The 18,121-nt window shown below is 35.8% G+C and overlaps 1 non-coding gene across 1 annotated transcript; it reads right to left on the reverse strand.

Annotated features, from left to right (window-relative positions):
- Positions 1 to 6,732: 6,732 nt before the first annotated feature.
- On the reverse strand, positions 6,733 to 6,805 carry TRNAG-UCC (transfer RNA glycine (anticodon UCC)). Its single transcript has one exon. It is a non-coding gene; the product is annotated as a tRNA-Gly (tRNA).
- Between the last annotated feature and the right edge of the window lie 11,316 nt (positions 6,806 to 18,121).

The following is an 18,121-nucleotide window of genomic DNA, read 5'->3' on the forward strand; positions in this document are numbered from 1 at the left end:
AACTCACATTGGATGATTGCCATATTTCTTAAAAGGAATGTATTTTTTCCCAATTGAAAATGTGGAACTTAGGGATATTTTAGTTGTGTCCATTTTTATATTGGCACATAAACATGCCATCATGGCTTTTGGAAGTATTCTATCAGCTCCTAAAGCAATATGCATATTTTCCAGAATATTTAAACCAATCAAAATGTTTGGACGATTAAAAAATCAACACAATATGAGGAAATTCTTAATGAAAAAGTTAAGTAAATCAACTGTTAAATTGCATGATTCTCTTCAGTTCAATGTCGTAGCATAAAAAAGTTAAAAACTGGAGATTTGCCCTTAGAAATTAAATATTTTTCTCTTCTTAATTGATGGAAACATGTTATGGAAACTAGTCACAAAATAAAATTATTGTGTTATACATATAAAAAATATAAATGCCCTAGTACATGACACAGTCTTTGAATTTGCCTCAAGATGATTTCTCATTTAATACCTTCCTTTAAATATTGATACAAAATAAGAGGTCAGCCAAACATCTTGGCAATGCTAAGAAATTATACTTTAAATGAAGTATGAAAACACTTATTTTCATTTTCTAATCTTAATTCAGAGAAGATGGAAAATACAAGTGTTCAGTCCCAAAAGAAATATTAACTCCTCAAACTGAGCTGCTTTGGAATAAAAAACCTACATGTGTGCCCTGTGAACTTAGTTAATATAACTATGAGTTCTGCAATTTCTGCATGTCTTGATTTGTACTAAAATTGCAAGTATATTAGTTTAATATTTTATAGGGGTTTGGAAGACTGCTCTTGAAATTTTCAAGGTATAGGATTGTCATTTCTCTGGAAGGAAAAATCCAGCATCTGACAACAATTCTCTGTAATCTTTTACTTGGACAAAGATTCTGATTGGTTACAGTCATGGCTTTTCCTCACACACAAACTGAACAATTTCATAAGTAAAGAGGTTCACTTTTTTCTCTTTTGTTCTAAATAACAAAAACTGTACAACATACCACTAAGGTATTAGGTCTAATCCCAGGCACTCTGATTATTTAACCAGTAGCCATAGTTACTTTTTATTTTTTTAAATCTATATAATTGTTTTTAATTTTACTATAATTATGAAAAAGGTCACCACATATTTGACCTCTTTTACCCCGTCTACCTCCACACTCAAACTCCCCTCGACACTCTGGTAACCACTAGTCTATTGTCCATGTCCATGAGTCTCTGTTTGTCTTGTTCGTTTGTTGCTTTTAGGTTTATATCTCACATATAAGTGATACCCTGTGGTTTTCAACTTTTTCTGTCTGGCTTATTTCCCTTAGTATGAGTATCTCGAGGTTCATCCCTGTTGTCACAACGGCAGTATTTCATCTCTTCTTAAGGCCTGAGTAATAGTCCATTGTATATATGTACCATAGCTTCTTTAGCCAATCATCTATCGTAGGACACTTCGGTTACTTCCATGTCCTGACCACGGTGAATAATGCTGTTGTGAACATCGGTGTGAAAATATCTTTTTGGGTATGAGTTTCAAGTCTTTGGAGTAAATACCCAGTAGAGGGATTGCTGGATCATATGGTGGGAGAGTTCTTTATATCTGAACACTCAGATTGTGCTTAATATTTTGTAACTGTTCTATTGAACTTATTTTTGTTCTGTTGTTGTTTATTGTTTTTATTTATTTGTTTTTGTGGCCCTACACAACTACAAGGCACTCTGTTATTGATTATTGACAGATAGTAAACTGTATCAAAATTCTGAATTATTTTGTGGAAATTAACAGGGTTATATTCAGATGCATAGACTAGCCTACATAACACTTCTCTCCACATAAAAGTATGTAATTTTGTTTTTACATGGTCATAAGAAACAGTAAACATTATTTTTCATAGCAACATTCAATGACCTTAAATCCTGGGTATGTTGATGACATTACCTGGAAACTTGCTAGAAATCAAAAATTAAAAAAAAAATTCCAAAAAGTAGGGATATGATTTTCTAATTATCAAGGTTTGATTTTAAAAGTAGTTTAAAATAATCAGAGTAGCTAGCATTTACTAAGCACTTTTTGTTAGGCATCCATCACAATGGATAATTAGTCCCTTTCAATCATTCTCTCACTATTGGGTCATTTCCATTAATATGCTATAATGTCTGCCTCATCAAAAGAATTCTTTGTGTCTTTTCCTTCAAGCTAACTTCTTTCTCTTCTTTTTTATAGGAAAAAAAAAAATCTTAAAAGCATCTATACTCATCATCCTCACTTTTTTTCCTCCTGTTCCTATTTTTAACCCCCTCTAATCAGGCTTTCATTTCTTGACTCCACTAAAAATACACCCTTCAAACACTGATTATTGCTAAATCCAGTGTCCTACCCTCAGTCTTCATCTTACTGTACCTTTCCCAAAGCAGTATTTGATAATAATTAATCAAAACTATTTCTTGAAAAATTTTGTTCTTTTGGCTTCAGAGATATCATAGTGTTTTCCTCCTACATAACTGGCGACTTCCTTTTTTCTAGTTTTTCTTACTCTTCCTGGACTCTAAATTTTTAAGTGCCCTCCAAATTGATCTTCACTGAAGTTTTAAGGTTTCTTCATTATGTTTGCATAGAATGATGAGCTCTGTGGGTACAGAGATTCTGGTTACCAAAGGGAGAACATTTCTACGAGGGACACAATAAGAATCCAATTGAATTACAAACTATAGCTGCTGCCTGGGCACTTCCAGCTCTTTGCATCCAGGACCAGTAAGAAAGATAAGTAGTCACCATTTTTGCAAGGGAAATTGATCTCGATCATCAAGAGGAGGTAGGACTGGTTGGAATATGTGTGGGGCCCAGGTGATCTGCTTGGGTAACCCTTGGTACTCCTTTGGCCAATTCCGATGAAATATTGACCAGTATAATAAGTCTAGCCAGAGAAGGTCATGGTGAGCAGTGCTCAGAAACCTCAGAGAAAAGGGTCTGGGTTATGCCAACAGTTCAACCTAAGCCCAGTAGAGATGACAGCTGAGGGTGAGGGGATGTAGAAAGCTAGTAGAGGAGGGAGATGGCCAGTGTTATTTGTGGCCCTGTGACAGCTGCAACAGTAAGAACTCTGGCTTGTCCCACTAACTTTTCTCTTCTAAATTTCCCTCAGGAAGAAAGACTTATGGAGAATTTCTTGTGGAAATATTGAAAAGATTGAGGGGCACGAGGAGTGGATTATGGTAGAAATTGTGATTGATTTCCCCAGCTTCTGAGAGTGATGCTGGAAGATGATCCTCAGCTGTCATCCTCTGTAGGGATTTTCCCCAAGGTCATGCCTCCTCCTCAGAATAGCTGAAATCCAATGGCCAATCAGTATGAGAGTGTAAAGGTACAATCCCAGTGCCCCAACTCGAGACAGCTCTGAAGAGCTGTCCTGGCCGCACAGTTACACATGGGGTCAGTTTAGTCTTTGTCGGGACTGCACTGCAGCTCAACCTCTACTTCTGCCTAATTGTATTTAATTCTCCTCTCGTCCATTAGTGTTGATCTCAAAAGCACTTCTCAGTAAACTTCTGATATCCTAATCTCCATCTCAAGATCTGCTGCTAAGGAAACCCCATTGGAGACAATAGGATATTTTAATATTATTGACTGAAGAACGTGTGCAGTTCCTCACAAAGCAAGGGATGAAACTGATATTCTTGTGTTATTTCTTCTGTATCCATTTCTCACCTGTGCTCCCCCTATTCTGTTCTGTATGGCAGAAAGCTGGATTCTGAGACTACATTTCTTTGACTCTTTTGCCAACTGGCTTCCAGTTAGGTTTGTCCAGGGGAGGCAGTGGTGGGAGACTGGACGGCAGGAGGAGGGAGTGAGTCAGGGTATCTTGACCCTTTTCTCTGCATCTCTGGCAGTACCTATATGTCGTTTGTCCTCCTGGACGGTCCTTACTTTGGTAATCCCACTCCCACTGGGCAGACTCTGCTGTGTTTCTAGCTCCCACTGGTTATACCCAACTCCTGAAATCATTATGTGATTGTAACCCAAGCAGGTAATTAACAATTCCTAAACACACCAAGTAAGCTTGTGCATGCTTAGAACATGCTTTCTCTGCCTAGAATAATAACCAAGCCATTTGTTTTATCAGACCAACTCACATTCATCATCCAAGACTCAATTCAAGTTTTACCACTTCTTTGGAGCCTCCTCTAACTCCACCCTCACCCCCAATATGTAATCTTTCAGAGGTCTGTGCTTCCCTCTATTGTATTATATACATCATATAATCATCATATATGTACTTGCCTGAGCAAGACTGAGACTTCCTTAGGGGCAAGATTGGTTTGGTTTTTTATCTTTGTATTCTAATGCTAATATAGGACATCTGATATGTAGGCAATCAATAGATGTTTTTAAATGAATAAATGACATAGAGACAGGCTTCTGTATGTCAAAGGCAAATGTTTATGTGACATAGATGGGAAAATATAGATTTTGGAGACAGAATGTCATGGAATAAAGAAATAGCTCTATACTTAATGAGTTCTGTGAAATGACCTTGGGCAAATTGCTTAACCACTCTAATTTCCCTTAGTGCTTAGATGGAAATGATAACACCAATTTCGTAAGATTGTTATAAGGATTAAAACAATATTCATAATGGGCAAGCTATCATTAAACATCATTCTCATCTGCTCCCGTGCAGCAGAGTGCTGAAGCTTTTCACCTGTAATTCTCATTCAGTCCTCCAAACATCTGCACAGTTGATGGCAACTCCATAAAGATGAAAAGACAATAGCAAATTTAAGCTCACAGAATTTACTTAATTTATATAATGATACACAGTATGTTAGTCATAGGCTATACCAAGCTGCAGTAACAAACCAACCCTAAAATTTCAATGGATTAACCGATGAAGGTTTATGTCTTACACACAGAGTATGCTGAGGGCCCAATGGTTCTCCTGGGTACCTTCATTCCAACTTTTCCTCAGGGAGCCAAGGCTGCTGTGTTTGCATCTATGCGGTCTTAAACAGATGGCTTCTAGTTCACTAAAAGAGAAAAAGAGTGACCCGGGGGGTTGTTGCACTATGGCTTTTAAATGCATCAATCAATTGATACACATCATTTCTAACCACTATACATTGTCCAAAACTAGTCAAGTAGCTCTGTCTAACTTCAGGGAAGCTGTGAAATATGGGGATGAAGGAACATAAGGCTATTTAGTGAATAATAATTTCTGCCACACACGGCTGATAGGCCGGAATCAAAATGGTGATATGTATGCCTATATACTCCAAGGCTAAATTTGCCAGATAAAATATAGGTTGCCCAGCTAAATTTGAATCCCAAATAAATAATATTTTAAGCATGAGTATATCCCATGCAATGTCTTGGACATACTTATAGTAAAAAATTAAGCATTTTTTAAATCAGAAATGCAAATTTTTATTTGTTAAATCTGGCCACTTTATCCAAAAGCTGTTTGTTTCATTCAAGACTAAATCCTCTTGCTAATCTGAAGTGGAAAATTATTGCCCCATCTACCAGTATTTTAAAATTTCTAGATAATGCAAACACATCTGCAGGTTGAAGTTCATAGTCACTAACCAATTTACAACTGCAGCTATATCAGCTTATAGTTTAAAAAGAATTCCTAAAATTAAATAAAAAACTTGGATCTCTGTAATTCCATCACCAAGTAATGTTGTAGCTAAACTTCTGCAACTTTTTAAATAAATTTTTTGAATCTCACCTTTCCTGTATAAACTGAGGAGGTTTGACTAGAAAATCTTGAGAGTATCCCATAAGGCTATTGTGTTACTTTTATAGCAATGTATCAGGATATTTATAAAAATATACCACAAATGACACTTCTGAGTGTTCTCTCTCAAAGCAAACTCCTCAGGAAGCCATAGTTATTATAATGATAATGCTACTGCTTAAATCATTTTTGGAAAATGTAGCAACATGTCGATAATCCTTTCTGGTGACTTTTTTTTTTTTCATAAAAGCAGATTTGATTTTTGGAACCAGATAAAAGTTACGCAGAGCCGTGTCCAATGGATAGTCAAACTGAAAAATAAATAGAAACTTTAGACAAAATATAAGATGGGTTTATCAAATAAATGAAACTGATTTACTTTTGAAAATCTTAGGCCACAAGTTAAAAGCAGTTAATTTTGAGAGAGATGTTCAGATTCCGACTTCTAGAGATGGTCTCATCCCTGAAATAAGCCTCCAACTTTGAAGAGTTCACACTCAATTGGATGTGTTGAGTTCTGCGAGTTGGTTACAAAAAGGTCATCTTCTGTCAAGAAGCTCATTGTTAGTTAAGGTTTTGAAGATGCAATTCCACAAAATTTATTACCCAAATATCTTAAAAATGACTTTTATCCTGAGACATAGTTCTTTTTTGGTGAATCTTTAAATTATATTTAAGAAAAGAAATACCTGATCCTCATGGTATTCCACCTCCCAACAGAACGCACACGTATGTACATCATACATATGTATAAAGCTTGTCTTAGCTTATTCATCAAATAATTTTATTTTATTTTTTATTTTATTTTTTTATTGTTTATTATTTTTATTATTTATTAGTATCTATAATAGAGAGATCATTAAAAATTAGACTATAATACCTGGTCTTCCTAGGTGGTCTCCCATCCAAGTACTAACCAGGCCTGACAGGCTTAGCTTCTGAGATCAGACATTGGGCTTGTTCAGGGTGGCATGGCTGTAGACCATGGACTATGGCTCCACTGGGGCACGAACCCAGGACCTTCTGCATGGAAAGTAGACGTGCTAACCACTACACTATGGAACCACGTCCTCAAATAAGTTTAAAAGTCCGAAAATTTATGCTCTACATTGTAAGTAGTATGTGACAATTGAAGACAATAGAAGAAAAATGTTTCTTTTTAATGGAAAACAGTATGTCATGATTGAAGACCAAGTATTTTAGACAAAAAAGCAAACTTGAAAATAAAACATATTTCTAGAAAGAAACAAAACAGAAATAATCAAATAAATAAAACTACACAAGTTTGGTCACATCTCCAGGTCTAAACCAGTGGGGTATGTTTTACTGAAACAACTACAGATAGAACTTAAATGATCAAGGAGGACAACTCTGAGAGCCTCCATCATTCTTTTTTTATTTTCTCCTCAACTTCCAATTTGTTATTTTCTTCTCCTTCCTTTTTTATTTTTTATAGAGTATACGTTTTTGCATGGTATGTATGCAAACACACATAATACACATGTTTAAGAATATTAAAATGCAATTCAAAGTCATAATTTGGAAAGATTTATCTAAAAACATTTAAATTTTACATAGCCTGAACTAACAAATCTAATTTTAGGAATTTATCTTAATGAATCTGTAGTGGGTTGACTGGTGGCCCATCAAAAGCTGTGTCCATGTCCTAATTCCCCAGAACTTGTGAATGTTACTTTATAAAGAACAAGGGTCTTTACAGATGTAATTTAGTTAAGGATCTCGAGATGATAAGGTCATTCTGTATTATCTGGGTGGGCCTTAAATCTAATGACAAAGGTCACAAAATTAAGGCAGAGGGACATCGCATAGAGGAGGAGGAGGCAATGTGACCACAGGCAAATGATGCAGCCACAAGTAAAGGAATACCAACAGCCACCAGAAGTCACAAAATGCAAGGAACGTTATCTCCCTTAGAATCCTAGGATCAGCTTAGCCCTGTCAGATTTCAGATTTTTAGCCTCTACAACTATGAGAGAATAAATTTCTGTTGTTTATACTTATCAAGTTTGTGGTGATGAGCTACAGCTGATTCAGGAAACTAATACAGAAACTATCATAAAATAAATAAATATAATCAGTGTAGTTTTATTTACAATAGCAAAACATGAAAAGAGCATAAGATATCTATAATAGAGGGATCATTAAAAATTAGACTATAATATCAGCAAAGTAATATTAGATAATATATTCAAAATGCACAAAAAGCACTTTGCAAGACAGCCTTCAAAGTATAAGTATTATTCTATGTGGATTAAAAGGTATATTGGGGGTTAATATCCAGAATATATAAAGAATTCCTACAACCCAACAACAAAAATATAAATAACTCATTTAAAAAGTGGACGAAGGATTTGACATTACTCCAAATATAATATATAAGTGACTAACAAACATATGAAAAGATGCTCAACATCATTTATCACTAGATAAATGTAAATCAAAATCATAATGAGATATCATTTTATACTCATTAGAATGTCTATAATAATAAAAAAAATGAAAGAAAAGAACGTTAGCAAGGATGTACAGAAATTGGAAACAGTATGGAGGTTCCTCAAAAAATTAAGAATTGATCTACCATATGATCCAGCCATCCCTCTGCTGGGTATTTACTTGAAAACTTGAGACTTGAAAACTCACATCTGAAAAAATATTTGCACACTGATGTTCATAGCAGCATTATTCACAGTGGCCAGGACATGGAAGCAACTGAAGTATCCAACGAAAGATGATCGACTAAAGAAGCTGTGGTACATATACACAATGGAATATTATTCAGCCATAAGAAGAGATGAAATACTGCCATTTACAACAACATGGATAGACGTGGAGATAATCATGCTAAGCGAAATAAGCCAGACAGAAAAAGTTGAAAATCACAAGATATCACTTATATGTGAGATATAAACCTAAAAGTAACAAATGAATAGGACAAACACAGAAACTCATGGACATGGACAATGGACTAGTGGTTACAAGAGGGTAGGGGAGAGGGGGTGGGGGGAGGTAAACGAGGTAAAAGGGGTTAAATATATGGTGACAGAAAGAAATTTAACTATGGCAGGTGAACACACAATGTAAATATATCTACGCCTTACTATTAAAGTGTACATCTAAAACTTACCAGATTTCATTAACCAGTCACTATAAAAAATTAATTAATTAATTAAAAATAAATAAATAAATGTGCAAAAAAAAAAAAAGGAATTGGAATCTTTGCGTGCTGTTGGTGGGAACAGTGCAACTTACAACTTCCATGGAAAACAATATGGCGATTCCTCAAAAAATTAAAAATAGAATTACCATATGATTCAGCAATCCCACTTCTGGGTAGATATCCAAAAAAACTGAAAGCAGGATCTCAAACAGATATTTGCACTTTCATGTTCATAGCAGTATTATTCAAAATGACCAAGAAGTGGAAGCAAACCATGTATCATTGACAGGTGAATGCATAAACCATATGCAATCTATATATAATGGTATATTATTCAGCCTTAAAAAGGAAGGAAATATTATATGCTACAACACGGATGAACCTTGAGGACATTATGCTAAGTGAAATAAACCAATCACAAAAGGGCAACTACTATATCTTTTCATTTATGTGGGGTACCTATAATAGTCAGATTCATAGCAAAAGAAAGTGGAATGGCAATCACCAAAGGCTACGAAGAGGGGCAAGTGGAGATGTCATCTAATGGATATAGAGTTTCAGTTTTGCAAGGGCAAAACTTCTGGAGACCTATGCACAACAGAGGGAATATATGAAACACTATGAAACACATCTTAAAAATAGTTAAGATGGTTTAAAAAACTTTCCAAATTATATATTTTAAATATGTGTGGTTTATTGTATGTCAATTATACCTCCATAAAGCTGTTTAAAAAATATATTAATAAGTGTAATTTCAGCTAGTGACTAAGGACACAGACTCCAAAGTCAGACTACCTGGCCTCAAATTCCTGCTCTGCCACCTACTTGTGGTGTGACCTCGAGCAAATCATTTAATAACTCTGTTCTTTATCTTTCTCTTTTGTAAAATAGAGTTTATAATAGGACTACCTTTCAGAATCGTTCTTTGAATTAGATGAGCTAATAGTCATAAAGTAAGGTCTAAATAAAATGCACTGACCTCAATCTCACTCATTTAAAAATTTTTGTATGTATTTTCGTTTTCAATTACAGTTGACATTCAATATTATTTTTTATTAGTTTTAGGTGTATAGCATAGTGGTTTTACATTATATAATTTACGAAGTGATTCCCCTGATTAGTCTAATATCCACCTGGCACTATACATAGCTAATACAATATTATTGACTATATTCCCTATGCTGTACTTCACATCCCCATGACTATTTTGTAACTACCATTTTGTATTCTTAATCCCTTCATCTTTTTCACCCAACCCCCTCCCATCTGGCAATTACCAGTTTGTTCTCTGTATTTATGAGTGTTTTAGTTTCATTTGTTTATTTTGTTGTTTAGATTCCATGTATAAGTGAGATCATATGGTATTTGTCTTTCTCTGACATTTCATTCAGTATAACACCCTCTAGGTCCATCCATGTTATTTCAAATAGTAAGACCATTCTTTTTTATGGCTGAGTAATATTCCATTATATATATGTACCACTTCTTTGTCCAATTGTCTATTGATGGGCTCTTTGCGTACATATCTTGACTACTGTAAATAGCACTGCAGTGAACATAGAGGTGCATATATCTTTTTGAATTAGTGTTGGTACTCTTTGGATAAATACCAAGAAGTGGAATTGCTGGGTCATAAGGTAATTCTATTTTTAATTTTTTGAGGAACTTCCAAACTGTTTTCTGTAGTGGCTGTACCAGTTTGCAGTCCCACTAACAGTACAAAAGGATTCCCTTTTTCCCACATCCTTGCCAACACTTGTGTTTTGATTTATTGATGACAGATGTGAGGTAGATATCTCATTGTGGTTTTAATTTTCATTTCTCTGATGATTATTGATCTTGAGCATCTTTTCATGTGTTTATTGACCATCTATTTGTCCCTTGTGGAGAAATATCTAATCAGGTCCTCTGCCCATTTTTTAATTGGATTGTTTCTTTAGTGTTGAGTTGTATGAGTTCTTTATAAATTTTGGATATTAACCCCTTATTAGGTTTATCATAGGCAAATATCTTCTATTCATTATGTTGTCTTTGTTTTCCTGATGGTTTCCTTTGCAGCGCAAAAACTTTTTGGTTTAGTTGATGTAGGTCCCATTTGTTTATTTTTCTTGTTTCCCTTCCCTGAGAAGATATATCAGAAAAAATATTACTAAGACCAATGTCAGAGAGTTTACTATGTCTTCTAAAATCTTTCTTCTAGGACTTTATGGTGTTGGGTCTAACATTTAAGTCTTCAATTCATTTTGAATCTATTCTTGTATATGGTATAAAAAGGTGGTCTAGCTTCATTTTTTTTGCATGTATCTGTCCAGTTTTCCCAACACTATTTACTGAATAGACTATCTTTATCCCACTGTATATTCTTGCCTCCTTTGTCATAGATTAAATAACCATATAGGTGTGGATTTATTTCTGGACTCTATTCTATTCCATTGTCAACCTCACTCTTGATGTATCTCTACAAACAAATGTTAACAGACATTATTTCTAAGTGATTGTTCTACCTGAGATTTTACTTATTTCTTCTAAGCTTATCTGAACTTTTAAATCTTTTTATTACATATAATTTTTACAAGTGTGATTTTTATAATTAAAGCAATAAAAAGTTTTTTAAGAATACAAAATAAGTTAGATGGTCCATCTAGTTTAGAAGTTTGTCTCTCTTGGTAATACTAAATAAATCATTCTGAGCAAACTTGGGTTATTTATTTGAGAATTCCTTCTAATATTTTTAGCATTATGCTTAAAAAAGATACTATAAATGTATATGAGAAAAACAGAAGTTATAACAACAGTCTGCAACTATTATGAAAATTATTATAATATTTATAATCTCCTAAGTTTTTATAGTCATATCATTAATTATTAGAGCAATTTCCTAACTGTATGTAGGCTGGGTGACAATAAAAAATTAAATGCAATGCTGCAGATGTATTTAATAAAAGTACCTTGTTGACCCATTATTTTTGCAGCACTGGGAAAAGCCATGGTAGAATTGGTGCTGATCCTGCTTTTCCCTTGGACAGAGTCAGTTCTGGCCTGCTCTATCTCTCATTACTGTGATGACGGCTGTATCCAGATGCTAAATACTCAAGAGACACTCCAATACAGTGTTAAAGACTCTGAACACTTCATCCCCAAAGAATGTAGCATTCCAAGAGAAAACAGGCCTCCTTCTGAAACTGGTAAAATTGTGAAGGTGTGTGATAAATCAGGTATCAAAATGAGAGGCCACAAATTCTTAAGGGTGCTCTGTCTCTCACAGTGAGTCCCTGCTCCTCTCACTGACACAGAAACAGTCATATATTTTAAATTATAATAATGATAATAATAATAAGGCTTATAAATATACACTAGACGCAATAACAAAATATTTTTTAATATAAAGTGTTACAATAAGCTATTATGCAATTAAGAAGGCTGTTCTCAACCAGAGACTAAATAGCTAGAGATATAACTAACAATCGAAACATGTGTAATATCTTAAGCTACTTGAGAGGATTTATTTTGAGAGGATGGGCAAGAATATTTTGTCCTTAGGGCACTGGCTTCTTTAATTTTCTTTCCTTCTTTCCTTCCATTTCTTCCTCCTTCCCTCCTTCCTTCCCCCACTTCATTCTTTCTTCCCTTCCTTTGTACAGACATCTTCATATTCACACAAAAAGATACAGGTGTTTAAAAGTACCATTTACTTGAAACATCAACTTTCTAAAGAAATACAAAATTTTTTAAATCTAAAATAATGAATTTTATCTGTATCAAAGACAACAATGGCTTATTTTTAAAACAAATAAATTTGACTATACACTAGAATAATTGTATTTCAAACCAAAAGTATGTAAAGGATTTTTTCTAAAATGACTAGAGCCTAAATTTCTAATAAAAATGTAAAATAATCTGCTTTAGGAAAACAAAAACATGAATTATGACATGTTAATTAAAATTTACTATATAAGACGTTTATTTATTTTGCTAAAGCAATGTATAATGACTGTTTTTTTTGTTTCTTCTTACTTTTTACTGCAGTGTTACATAAAGTATACAAGATGAGTATACATCTTGATGAATTTTTAGTTACAGTCATGACCCACCGACCAGATCAAGATAGAGAACCTTTAAAAGACAACGTTTCTTCAATTTTAGGAATATAAGTCTTCTCTGAGGATATTGTTTAAAGTATACATTCCTAGGCCAACTCCCAGGGATTCAATATCAGTGGGGCTGGGATAAGGTCCCTGAGACTGAATGTTAAATAAGCACCTCCATCTGGAGAGAGTGCCAGTGAAGGAATCCTGACTTGACAAAGAACTCTAGAAGTTCCACTACTCTGAACTTGAAGCCAGTGAGCAAAAAGATACAGGAAACTTAAGAGGACGATTTAAGGATTTTGAAACTTTACGCTAAGAACAATGAAAAGCCATTGATTGGTTTTAAGCAGAGGACCACATGATCAGGCTTTCATTTTCAAAGTGTAATTTTGTCTGTTGTATGTAAAATAGATTAGCGAAAGTCAAGCATGGATACAGGAATGTAATTAGTAATCTTTTTAAATAGCATCAGGTGAGATGATACGGCTTCCACTGGTGTATGACAGTGGATGAGGAGAGAGAAAAATAGATCTGAGATAGGCTTGGAAGATGGAATCAATAAGACTTTGACACTTCGGAGGTTTAGGAAATAGAATGAGTTAGCATGACCTCTATTTTCTGGCATGATCAGCAAGGCGCCTTTGATCAAGAAAAGGGAATACAATGGAAGAGCTGGATCTTGACTTTGGATTCTTGGGACACACGCAAGTGCAGATGTTATCCAAACAGCTGAATAAATGATCTGCAGCTCAGAAGAAGAGCCTGATTGAGAGAGAAATTTGACTATTTTTTTATTTTAATGTATCATGGTAGTAAAATAGGGCATAGCTGAGGTACCAAGGACAGATAAAATGACTCAGAAAAAGTAAAAGCAAGAAATAGTGAAAATGATAACATTATCTATGTACGAGGTACTATACATGATTCGGGGGCACAACGGTGAGTAAGATAGGGTTCCTAGTTTACTGTCCAGTGGAGGGCGCATACACTTTAGCAGATCATATACTTCTAACCTGGTAAATGACATGAATATAAAATGCTGTGAGATTCTGGAGGAGGGCAGTTAAGTCTGGAAAGTTGAATAAGAATTAGCCAGAAGAAAGCTGGGAAAGGCATTTCAGGAGAAGGAATAAGATGCACAAAAATACTGAGTCTTGAATCAATGTCATATGTGTGTGTTCATGAGCAGTCCAGTAGTATGAATGCACAGGGTTTGACAGTCACGCAATAGGTCAGACAAAAGAAAAATGCTCCCGTTATGGCAGATCTTGCATACCCTGCCAAGGAGTTTAGGATTTATTCAGTAGGGACAGGGGAAGGACACAGTCATATTTGCATGTTCTGGAGATTACTTAAAACCAGTCATGGACGGTTAGGGCGAAGGTGAACACAGCAGAACTGGTCAGGAAAGAAATAAGCTACTACATGTATACAGAGTCTTGATAGGGATAAAGAGGAGTAATACACTTCATAAATATTTAAGGCTGCTCCTTAATTCAAAAAGCCTGAGTGGAAGGACATATTTGCTTAGCCCAAGGTTTCTACCTGCTTTAAATGCATTTGACAGGGATTCTGGAGAGACGGCAGAAGCCCAGATTTTAAATCTCTGAATTCCTATAAAACAAAAAGCAAAAACAAGCAAACAACAGCTACAAAAGCAGAGTAACTGAAAGGAGAAGCCAAAACGCCTGGGCAAAATTTGCAACAAAGCTAGAGGACCCTCAACAGTCAGATTCTCAGAAGGAGTCTGCGCAGGAAGAAGGAAGCCAGTGGGCGGCCACTGCAAAGTTCAGGCCCAGCAACAGCTGCAGGTGAGCTCAGGTGTGGGCAGGTGTGGGCAGGTGCGGGCAGGTGCGGGCAGGTGCAGGCAGGTGCGTTGGGCCGCTGCGGTAGCGCAGGCCGCTCAGGACTCAGCAGTCTTCAGAGTGCAGCCCGCATGGGAGCCAGCACTTCGTTCGCTCCCGCCTGGGTGACGCTCCAGCCCACAGGACTTCAGGGGCCTGAGCAGCAGAATCCCACTGTGCCTTCAAAACTGTGGCTTGCTGGTGCTCCAAATTGGGACATAGCCCCACAAGGAAAAGATGCTGCAAGTGAAATAAATCTCAGCAGCACCTGGACAACTGTGACAAAGTAAATAAAAGGTCCAGGGGGTTGGAACCTGGGCCAGGGAATCCCAGAGAGCAAGCCACCAAGGTTATGACCATTACACAGAACAACAGAAGAGGGAGCATGCTGAAGTTAGAAAAGCCTTTCTCCACTCGCCTCACTATGAAAGTTCAAGAAAAAAGAAAAAGAAATAGAGAAAAGAAACAAAAATCGAATTTCCCTTAGAAATGAGCACAAGGAGAGTATTGAGGCGAAATCCAATACAAAATTATTATAAGAACAAAGAATACAGGACAAACTAACATCCCTACATACAAGGAAAGCAGGCAGGGAGGAAGATATGCCCACAAAACAGCCCCGAACTGTAACCTACCATTTCCAAAAGAGCGTAAAGACATGACGAAAATGCGTCAAGATGTGAAAAACATCATAAATCAAAATTAGAAAAATTCTAATTTTCTGTCACTGAGGTGACAGAACTCAGAGAAGTATTACAAATTAATCATTTCAGAAAAAAGATGAAACTATAGGAATATAAGAGCAAATAAACACAACAGTGCCTTAAGAGAAATAGCAAGCATAAAGAGGAATTTTAAATTGTTTTTAAAGAAATTGCTTTAAAAATCAAAAAGAAAAGAATGAGAGAACACAGCTAGCACACAGATCTTTTCCAGCTGCAGCAGATGGCGTGCTTTGCTTTTTACCCGCTGCTGCTTTACAAACTTTCTCTTAGGCATCTTTGTATCTTGTGGCCCCACTTGGTTCTTGTCACATGGCAAGTACAGAATACTTTTGTTAAATAAGCGGTGTTTAACTCCTGTGATGGCTCTCTCATCTCCTATCTTCAAGACTGGAGGAGCCTTCAAAGATAAGAATAACACTAACCCAGATCCCTTCCTTCACTGGCATTGAGTTAATTTTCCATTAGGAGGATAAAAAGGAGAGCTCCCTTTCAGAGATCAAATACCAGTAATCGCCGCATTTTTTCATGTTCTTTCCTTTTTCAATGGTTCCACTTCCTTGTGCCCATTATACGTAAGTAAGCTTTTTCTATGATGTAAAAAATTTTCAGGACACAAATATATTCATTCATCCCAAGTCACATAGATTAAGTAATTCAAAACAAATAGTTATGATGCGACAAATAGTTATTGGGCAGTAATGAACAAAACCACAGATTAGGTTCTGCCTTCACAGAATTACCCTGAGGTAAGAAGCTCGTAAACCAGTAAATAAACAAAACCATTATAGATTGGGATAAGTACTGAAAAGGAAATAAACATGGTGATGAAATGTTGGGGGAGCTATTCTAGATAGCAAAGTCATGGAAGACTTCTCTAGCCATATCCATAGTTTCCTATCATCTGCTTCGTTTAAGTTTCTCAAGTGCCTCCCCATGAATCCCAGTTGTTATTCCTCTTTGGGACTACCTACCTGTCTTCTTTCCCTTTTCTTCATTTCCTCTAAAAGGTGCATGGGTATAGATATAAATACGACTCATTTCTGACCTCATAGAACTCATAGTTTAGTGGAAGAGATAGACATGTAAACAGACAGGTAAATATAACATGACAAAGGCATACCACAGGTATAAACGGCATTACTCTTCTTCCTATTTAACTCTTCTGCCATGGCCTCTGGAGCCCCTGGAAATCCCTGTTTTCCTGTTTGGGTCCAGGCTGAAATTCACCTGGCTCCCTGCATCATCTCAATATTTACGTTTTATTTTTTGGCTAGATCAGAAGAAACTTGACTTGCATACAATACTAGCTGAATTCTCTCATAGCCAGTAGATCCTGGCATTGGCTTGAGATACATAACTTAAAGTAACATGGAAAATCTATTTTAGAATTCCTTTCTTAAAGAGCCCATATTTTTCACATCAAAATTTTCAAATAAATGCTGAATAAGATTTTTAGCCAGATAATTGAAGCTGATTATCACGCAAAAGAATGTGTGCAAATGATAACTGTCATTCTTAGAAATCTGTACTGCCTTTCAGTATCACTGTATTTCTATCAGTAAGTAAGTTAACCAACCATGTTGGTCTGATAATCAGGCAGCGTTTATTTGGACTGTAGGAATTTTTAAAGACAGATAACACAGACACAGAATGTTATATAAAAGACACGGAGAATTGGAAGTATTTGAACAGATACGTGGGTATTTTGTTTTGAAGTAGCTAGTGGTTTATATTACCTTGTCAACTCTTAGATTCATCGCAGTTCTTTGAGATTCCTCTCAGATACTCTTAACTACTGGGAATTGCTATTTTTCCTGCAAAGAACGGGGTAGCCACATTCCAGGGTCCAGCATTGGGGACAGATGAGAAAGAGCAGTGATAATTCCTCTGCCCTATATCCTTCACTTCACATATTACAAGGTCCTAGAATAGAGTAGAATTAGCTGTCAATTCCAGCTTTATATGAGGTGGTAAGTGAAGAAAGAAGGGGATTTAAGTCCTCTGAAGGCGCCTTCTCTCTGTGTGATTCTTTAATGAGGATGACAGCAGGGCTGAGGCTTCTGGAAATTCTCACACAGGCATTGGGCGTAATCAGTACATAAGGAGTTTCAATAAGGTCCCTCCAGAGCAAGGCCATAAGGTCAGGAAAAAGTCACCTGCTAAAGACACACACTACAAGAAGCAATAATTATTTTGGAAAATAAAAGTTAGCAAACACCTAGCTGTAAAAAGTGCCTGTTCTTTCCATCTAATTAAATCATTCCATTAATACCGTACACACATCTCTATCATTGCAGTCACCACACTGCAGTTTAATTGGTTTATGTATCTGTCCCTTCTGCCTAACCATGAGTTCATTTGTGTAAGAACAACATTTCAGTTGTTTTCTTACCCTCAGAATCTAGCACTGTCTGGCACAGATTAAATGTGTTGAATAAATGACTAGAAATACAACTAAAGAAGGTAGACAGATTAAAACGCAGCAGGCATCTGCATGCAGTATATAAAAAGGATGATTGGATTAAAAATAATGTTATTTAGTGGTA

Source organism: Pteropus medius, unplaced genomic scaffold (genome assembly GCF_902729225.1).
Source record: "Pteropus medius unplaced genomic scaffold, Ma_sr-lr_union100, whole genome shotgun sequence".
Taxonomy (NCBI): domain Eukaryota; kingdom Metazoa; phylum Chordata; class Mammalia; order Chiroptera; family Pteropodidae; genus Pteropus; species Pteropus medius.